At 38.3% G+C, this 8,837-nt stretch overlaps 1 long non-coding RNA gene across 1 annotated transcript; it reads left to right on the top strand.

The window, feature by feature from the left end:
- The first annotated feature begins 2,192 nt into the window (after positions 1 to 2,192).
- On the top strand, positions 2,193 to 5,260 carry LOC102126801 (uncharacterized). Its single transcript, XR_006699281.2, has 2 exons — positions 2,193 to 2,412; positions 3,487 to 5,260. It is a non-coding gene; the product is annotated as an uncharacterized lncRNA (long non-coding RNA).
- The last annotated feature ends 3,577 nt before the right edge of the window (positions 5,261 to 8,837 follow it).

The raw sequence follows: 8,837 nt of genomic DNA, 5'->3' as shown, positions 1-8,837 counted from the left end.
TCACCTTTGACACAGGGCATCTGACAGGCGGTGACACTCTGTTCTTACTAGTGCTACCAGAGGGCACTTGCCTGGCCCACATCCAGCATGGTGGAGCTCTGGGTTTTAGGGGGTGAAGACTTCCAGGCCAGGTACCAATCCAGACAAAGCCAACCTCTCCTTTCTGCCAGTGCCTCTCTGGAAAGCCCAAAGGACAGACTGTCTTGGGAGGCTTCTGATATTTCCTGCTGGTGACGTCCAAGCGATGATGGCAATGGCGTGCAATTTTCACCTGAGGCCCTCAGGGTAGTATATAACCCTGTCAGGGCAGTCCAAACAAATGCCCCAATGTAATCATCTAGTGCTAATGGTGGCATTTGGGATCTCATAAATCATAATAAAAAAAGTTTTTCTGCCTGAGCTCCTCAGAGAGTTTCCAACAACAGAACTTTAGCCAGGCCTGTGCAATGCCAAAGAATTCTCTGTAGTCACCTGCTTGCAATGGCAAACCTGAGGAATCCTGTGTCCTGGGAAAGATTCAGCAGTTCAGGGACCACAGTAGTGGAGGCAGTCCTCGTCTACTTGGGAGAGTCAGGCTTTGCCCCACCTTCCCAACCCTAAGTCAGGGAAGGATTTCTCAAGTAGGTTGTGGAAGGGAGACAGCAACAGTGGTCTTTTAGATTTTCTCATCCCATTTATATTTTTCAATTTTTAGATTCCCTCTTCACCTAAAACTTATCTTAGAATTCTTTTGAAAGCAAGGGTTTCTTAGAAATTTGGATATCAAAATAGAATAGGGCTCTCTACTCTTTTATCTGACCAAAAAACAAAGAAATGTATTAAAGTGTGTGTAGACCACATAAACACACACTAAATTGATTGGTCTAAAAAAATGTAGCACTCAATTTATAATGGATACTCAATAAAAGTTAGCTATCATCATAAAAATAAATAAAATAAATGGATTGGCCGGAACCAACTCTCCTAGTTTTCACCAGCCTGATGTCACTTTTGCCTAATTTACATTCTTTTTGAGGAGGAAATGATGGGTCTCCTTAGCTGTAAGAATGACAATCTAGACAGTCAAGATGGTTTAACCTATGTATTTTATTTAGTAGAATGAGAAAATAGTTAAGATGACCCACTCAGCCAGGAGTGGTGGCTCATGCCTGTAATCCTAGCACTTTCAGAAGCCGAGGTGAGCAGATCACTTGAGGACAGGAGTTAAAGACAAGCATGGTCAACATGGTGAAACCTCGTCTCTACTAAAAATACAAAACTTAGTTGGGCGTGGTGGCACATGCCTGTAGTCCCAATTACTCAGGAGGCTGAGGCAGGAAAATCGCTTGAACCTGGGAGGCAGAGGTTGCAGTGAGCCAAGATTGTGCCACTGTATTCCAGTCTGAAAGAGCAAGACTCTGTCTTAAAAAAAAGGATGACCCACTCAGTTATTTCACGGACACATAGTGAAGAGCTTGACTGGGGCTGGGCATATTTCAAAGAAAAGTGTATGAATATCCTTAAAGGACTAACACCACATCCTTTCAGGACAGTGTTGAGAGACATTGTTAGTGTCATGATATGAATGGCCCACACCATCCAGACCATTAAGTCTGCCAATCTTGGTCATCCACAGTGACGGGTTTTACTTGCTTCATACATATGGGTCTTAACTTGCCTAAGAAATTGTGCAAGTTCACTAAGAGCAGGAATCAAGTCTTATGCTGCTTCTCTATCCCCAGTAGCAAAGTATGACAGTGAAGTGTCTCAGTGACACCCACCACAAGACGTATCAGGACTCAGTAAAGGAAAACCCACTCTATGAAGAATGTGTGGGATAGATTAAATTCAGTCCTATCTAGAGGCCTGGGTTGAGACATAGACTCAGATGCAAGGGCTAAGAGCAGAATGGAGAGAGGAAGTAATGATACAGCAGCTTGAATAGCAAGCTTAATGGAATTGTTTCATTTCTACATTTATCTCAAAAAGTGTCCTTATCTTCAGCAAAGACTGGCTGAGATATGTCATCAAAACCTAATTCCTTTTCCTCCTAGACATGCAAGTAAACTAAATTCCCCAGCCTCCCTTGCAGTTATAAGTGGCCATGTGATGAGATGTTTAACCAATGCAAGGTTAGCAGAAGCAATATGTACCATTAACAGACCCCACTGATAAACCTTCTCATGGTCACCTCCCTCTTCTCTCCCCAGGTATCAGGTGAATAGAGAAGATATAGAAGAGGTCCTTGGTTTCCGAATTGCCACTGGATTGCCTCTATCAAATATCCAAGAGTTTCATGAGTGGGAAATAACCTTCTGTTGCTTTAAATCTTGGGTTGTGCAATGCATCAGTGAGCCTACCATGACTAATACATCCTATGAATGTAGATTTCTCTTCTCTAGCCACTGACATGAGTGTGCATTCTGGATGCAGGTTGGTGTATATTGCTATTATTTTCTGCCTTCTCATATTTGATCTGGCTCTTAACCAGTTATTTCTGGTAAACACTTTATACAACAACCTCCTTTCTTCTAGACATTTCTAGTTTCCTTGAAATGAACTTTAGTTATGAGTAACATTAGAAATGTCTCTGTGTTCTGCCCATGGGCACAGGGAGGGGAACAACACACACTGGGGCCTCTCAGGGGATATAGTGGGGTGGGAAGAAGGAGAGCATTAGAAAAAATAGCTAATGCATGCTGGGCTTAATACCTAATGGGTTTATAGGTGCAGCAAACCACCACGGCACATATTTACCTATGTAACAAACTTTCACAACCTGCACATGTACCCCAGAACTTAAAATTTAAATTAAAAAAAAAAACTCTATGTTCTGTAAGCTTTCTCTTATAGAACATGGAGCTACTTTAAACTTAACCATTTCCTTCCCACTTAAAACTATTAGTGGGGAGGGAGTGGTTAAGAGTGGAAGTAAGAGAAAGGGGTTGTAGGCAAAGCCATGGAGAAGAGTCATACTCAAGAAAACCTTTTCTCATCTCCGAATAGAAGTCACTGATTAACTGTTCTTCTCGCTGAAACAAACTGTGAATCAGAAGCTAAGACTCCGCTTAACACTTATGAAAAATGATTTGGCCTTCCCTTCTGTTTTGAACACAAGAAGGAATAGCCACATATCTTTGACTTTGAAGACAACTGGAATTGCATGTATTATTCCAGGAGCAAAATCACCCCCTTTATGAGGAAAAGAAAGGTGGAAACAGTATTTGGGCTTAGGAAGATAGTAATTGCTATGCAGAGACCATTATTTACTGAACATCCCTATAACATATGCCTTATGGGAGGTAGGAGATGAGTGAAAACAAAAATAGACTAGGTTAGACACAGAGGTTTTATAACAATTACTAAGAAGTACCAGTAAAATTTACTGTTGATCCAGTTTAGTTTACTGTAAGCTTCATGTCCTTAACAGCATCATAAATGATGAACAGATTAACAGAATGTAAACAAAATCCTTCTCAGAAACTTTTTTTTTTTTTTCTTTTTAAGTCACAGGGGACTCAAGATTCTTGGACAGAATTCTCGCCGGGAGCCAACTCAGCCTGATCTGCTGGCATCTCTCAAGTATCCGAAGTCAACAAAATGGTTTGCCTTGAAGACTTGGCCAGAGCAGCAGCCAAAGTTCATCAGGCTTTCATAGAGAGATTGTTGTTCTAAGAAAACAAAATTCTAAGGGTTCCCATTGTGCAACTGGGGTGGCAAAATGCAAACTAGTATAAGGAAAAAAAATGCTTTTCATTTCCATGGAAGAAGTGACCCATCCTATTGTTTTGGTATTTCCTTTTCTGTGCTAACTTATTCCATTAATTAGGCTCTCATTTTATGAGATAAATTTCACTGCATGCATATCTTCTTTTGGTTATTACACAAGGACTGTTTTCTATGGTTCATATCTAAGTCTAGCCCTGGAAGAATCTTTTTTTTTTTTTTTGAGACAGACTTTTTTGTTTTGTTTTGAGACAACACTCCCTCTGTTGCCCAGGCTGGAATGCAGTGACGAGATCATAGCTCACTGCAACTTCTGCCTCCTAGGCTCAAACAGTCCTCCCACCTCAGCCTCCCAAGTTGCTGGGATTACAGGCAAGTGCCATCACACCCGGCTAATTTTTGGATTTTTAGTAGAAATGAAGTTTTGCCATGTTGGCCAGGCTGATCTCAAACTCCTGCCCTCAAGTGATCTGCCCTCGTCAGCCTCCCAAAGTGCTGGGATTACAGGTGTGAGCCACCGTGCCCAGCTTGGCCTTGGAAAAATCTTGATGTAGAATTTATCTGCAGGTATGTCCATCTCTATTTTCCATTCTTAGTAAATGTTTTAGTTTGACAGTAAACGTGTTGAGACATTTACGATTGAGAGAGCGCCTAAGCAGCCCAAAGTGCTGGGAGTCTCTCCTAAGGAATTAGATGCACGCAGCTTTTTTCCCCTCACAGACACTTTACTGAGCAGTCATGTTGGGCTTGGGTGGCATCTGCTATTAAGACACACTATTCAGCAATAAAACCCTGAAAATTGCATTGCACAGAACTGATAAAAATGAAATGACTTAAGAAACATATTTATGGTATATATACACAGAAAAAGAATGAAAGTTTGAGGGGGGTATTGCCTTTGAGAAGAAGAGTTATGAGTAGTTTTTATTTCCTTTTTTATTAATCTGTATTTCATTTTTTAGGCAAGCAAATATATTATCTAGACAACAAAATATGTATTATAAAGAAAAGACATTTTTTTTGTTTCTTCTTTGCTTTTCTAAGAGGAAACTTTGACTACAATTGCTTGTGAGTGATACCTGTGTTCTGGTAGCTTAAGAAGACACAATGTGGTTAGGGAAGGATAAGAACAGATGGCTTTAATAAATGTACTCAAGGCTAATGTACTCTTCGTAGACTCCGGCTTCAGATTAGATCTCTTATCTATATTGGCACCAGGATGTGGTTTTGAGTTCTCTGCTTTTTCTACAGCTTTAGGGAAATCTGCATGCAGACACATCCAATTGTCCAAACCAAAATCACATCCAGGATGTGAGGCAGCCTGGGAAAGGTCATTTTGAGTTCTGTAGTCTCCGAAGTATGAAAACACATATACACGTATACATACACACATTCACACCCACACACTTTTGAAGGAAGATGGAATGGAAGATAAGCACCACAGTGAAACTTTAGAAGAATTTCCATTACACTAAGGAAAAAAAGATAGAGGGTCCATTTTCATCACTTTTATCACTGTTGCCTAGAAGATAAGCTGAATAACATAAAATAAAAAGTGTATGGAACACTTGGAAAAAATATAAAAGATTGGTCCCATTCTCAGATGACATGATATTCAATGAGGAACCAACCATAAACAGGTTGTTATGAACTGAATATTAGTGTGACCCCAAAATTCACATGCTGAAATCTTAACCCCAACGTGATGGTGTTAGATGGTGAGGCTTTTTAGGTGCTGACACAGTATAATGCCTCTTCTATGAAGAAGCGGGCCTTTGTCAGTTACCAAATCTGCAGATGCCTTGATCTTGAACTTCCCAGCCTCCAGAACTTGGAGGAATAAATGTTTGTTGTTTGTAAACCACCCAGTTTATGGTATTTTATTATAGCTGCTCAAAGGGTCTAAGACTCAAGTATAAGTCATAAGTAAATGCATCAAATTTGCTGAATATAAATCACATATAAAAATTCAACAGCATGCTTGGATCCCTGGGATGAATCACATCTGGTCATGGCAAGTAATCTAAAAAATAATAATAAAATCAATTTTAAAAATTAAAAAAGCAACAATATTTACTATTCACTGCCAATGACCAATTACAAAATGGCATAAACATGACATCTGTGGTAATGACAAATACCCTAAGGTAACTAGAACTACAAGTAATAAAAGATGTGTATGATTTATAGAGAAGCTTGTAGAAAGAAAAAAATTAAAAGTGAAAACCTAAATGGGAAGAAACATCATATATATTGGGTCAAAGCAGATATCATAATATAAATTATAAAATACAGAACTAAATAATATTATTTAGTATTTTATATACTAAACTTCAAAATGTGTTGGATACACCTGAAGTAGCACTAAAGAGGAATTTACAGCTTTGAATACATGTATTGGAGGAGGAAAGAGATAAAGTTTAATGTGGCAGTAAGCACCCACTTAAGAAAAAGTACAAAAAGAAAATAGTAGTAGTAGAAAGTAATAAAATATAAAAGAGGTTTTTAAAAAGATGCTTACAAAATGGACAGTTTTTATGGGGATTGAACAAGAACAAAGAAAGAAGGCACTAATAACTCATGTCAAGAATGTGGAAGTGGATATGTGGATATAACTAAAATGCTGCAGTTATTCAAGATAAGAGTATTATTAGTAACTATAAAATAATACATTTAAAAACTTGGTCAAAACGGTCAAATTTCTAGAAAAATGTACCTCAACAAAACTGATTCAAGAAAAATAACCCATTAAAAATAAATCAGCGGTTACCTTTCCCCCCTTTTTTTTTTGACAAGAAAATACCAAATGGTTTTACCAGCAAGATCTGCCAAATATTCAAGAAACGAGTAATTTAAATCTTAAACAGAATTTTCCAGAGAATAGAAAATGGGAAGAGGGTTGTTCCTCATCTTATTTTATGAAGCTAGTATACACATCGGTGCCAACATTTGACAAGGGAAGTCTGAAAAAGGAAAATCACAGACTAACCTCTGCCATGAGCAGAGACTTAAAAAATTATAAACAAAATATTTGCCAACCAAATCCAAATATAAAAAGGATTGGACACCATGATCAAGTTGAGCTCATCCTAGGAATGTATCCTTTATGGTAACATTTGGGAAAGCAAAATACATGGGTGCACATGCAAGAGGTAAGAGATTGAGACCAGGAGTCTGTAGGACTTCTGATTTCATCCATTTTTTCCAAGTGAATTAGATTTTCTTTAAAAAAGGTTACTGGGTGAAGACGCAGATAGAGGACCAGGTCTTGGAGATTTAAGGAGAAAGGAAGTATGATATAGTCTTCCAGAAGACTGGAAGAGTAAATAGAATATAGTGTGATTGCATTGGGTCTCATCTGAGCTTTATGGGCATGAATTTAAAGATTATTTATTAGATGACCTGGTTTGTGCAGTAAGAAAACATTTGTTTAGGGATTAGGAAGGAACAAATAAAACTAAAACTCTCCCATTACTCACAGAAGACATGATGATTCTTATAGAAAACCCAAAAGATATTATGTCAATATAGAAAAGTCAATTACTTTTTTTTTTTTTTTTTTTGCTTTAAATTCTGGGACACATGTGCAGAATGTGCTGGTTTGTTACATAGATATATATGTGCCATGGTGCTTTCCTGTACCTATCAACCCATCATCTAGGTTTTAAGCCCAGAATGCATTAGGTATTTGTCCTAAAACTCTCCCCCTCCCCTTCCCCCACTCCCCCCAACAGGCCCTGGTGTGTGATGTTACCCTTCCTGTGTCCCCGTGTTCTCAATGTTCAACTCCCACTTATGAGTGAGAATATGTGGTGTTTAGTTTTCTGTTCCTGTGTTAGTCTGCTGAGGATGATGGTTTCCATCTTCAGCCATGTCCCTGCAAATGACATTAACTTTCTTTTTTCTGGCTGCATAGTATTCCATGGTGTATATGTGCCACATTTTCTTTATCCAGTATACCATTGATGGGCATTTGGGTTGGTTCCAAGTCTTTGCTATTGTAAATAGTGCTGCAATAAACATACATGTCCATGTGTCTTTATAAAGTGATTTATAATCCTTTGGGTATATAACCAGTAATAAGATTGCTGGGTCAAATGGTATTTCTGGTTCTAGATCCTTGAGGAATCACCACACTTTCTTCCACAGTGGTTTACACTCCCACCAACAATATAAAAGCATTCCTGTTTCTCCACATCCTCACCAGCATTCTGTTGTTTCCAGACTTTTTAATGGTCATCATTCTAACTGGTATGATATGGTATCTCATTGTGATTTTGATTTGCATTCCTCTAATGACCAGTGAATAGTTTTTCTTATGTTTTTTGGCCACATAAATGTGTTCTTTTGAGAAGTTGTTCATATCATTCACCCACTTTTTGATGGGTTTTTTTTTTCTTGTAAATTTAAGTTCCTTGTAGATTCTGGATATTAGACCTTTGTCAAATGGATAGATTGCAAAAATTTTCTCCCATTCTGTAGGTTGTCTGTTCACTCTGGTGATAGTTTCTTTTGCTGTGCAGAAGCTCTTTAGTTTAATTAGATCCCATTTGTCAATTTTGGCATTTTTTGGAAATGCTTTTGGTGTTTTAGTCATGAAGTCTTTGCCCATGTCTATGTCCTGAATGGCATTGCCTAGGTTTTCTTCTAGGGTTTTTATAGTTTTAGGTTTTACGTTTAAGTGTTTAATCCATTTTGAGTTTATTTTTGTATAAGGCATAAGGAAGGGATCCAGTTTCTGTTTTCTGCATATGGCTAGCCAGTTTTCCCAGCACCATTTATTAAAGAGGGAATCCTTTCCCCATTTCTTGTTTTTGTCAGGTTTGTCAAAGATCAGATGGTTGTAGATGTGTGGTGTTATTTCTGAGGATTCTGTTCTGTTTCATTGGTCTATATACCTGTTTTGGTACCAGTACCATGCTGTTTTGGTTACTGTAGCCTTGTAGTATAGTTTGAAGTTGGGTAGCATGATGTCTCCAGGGTTGTTCTTTTTGCTTAGGATTGTCTTGGATATACAGGCTCTCTTTTGGTTCCATATGAAATCTAAAGTAGTTTTTCCTAGTTCTGTGAAAAAAGTTAATGGTAGCTTGATGGGAATAGCATTGAATCTACCTGGAACCCAACCAGTAGTA

Source organism: Macaca fascicularis, chromosome 7, assembly GCF_037993035.2.
Source record: "Macaca fascicularis isolate 582-1 chromosome 7, T2T-MFA8v1.1".
Classification (NCBI taxonomy): Eukaryota; Metazoa; Chordata; class Mammalia; order Primates; family Cercopithecidae; genus Macaca; species Macaca fascicularis.
Note: the sequence above shows the minus strand (reverse complement) of the source record. Positions and strands in the feature narration are given on the sequence as shown.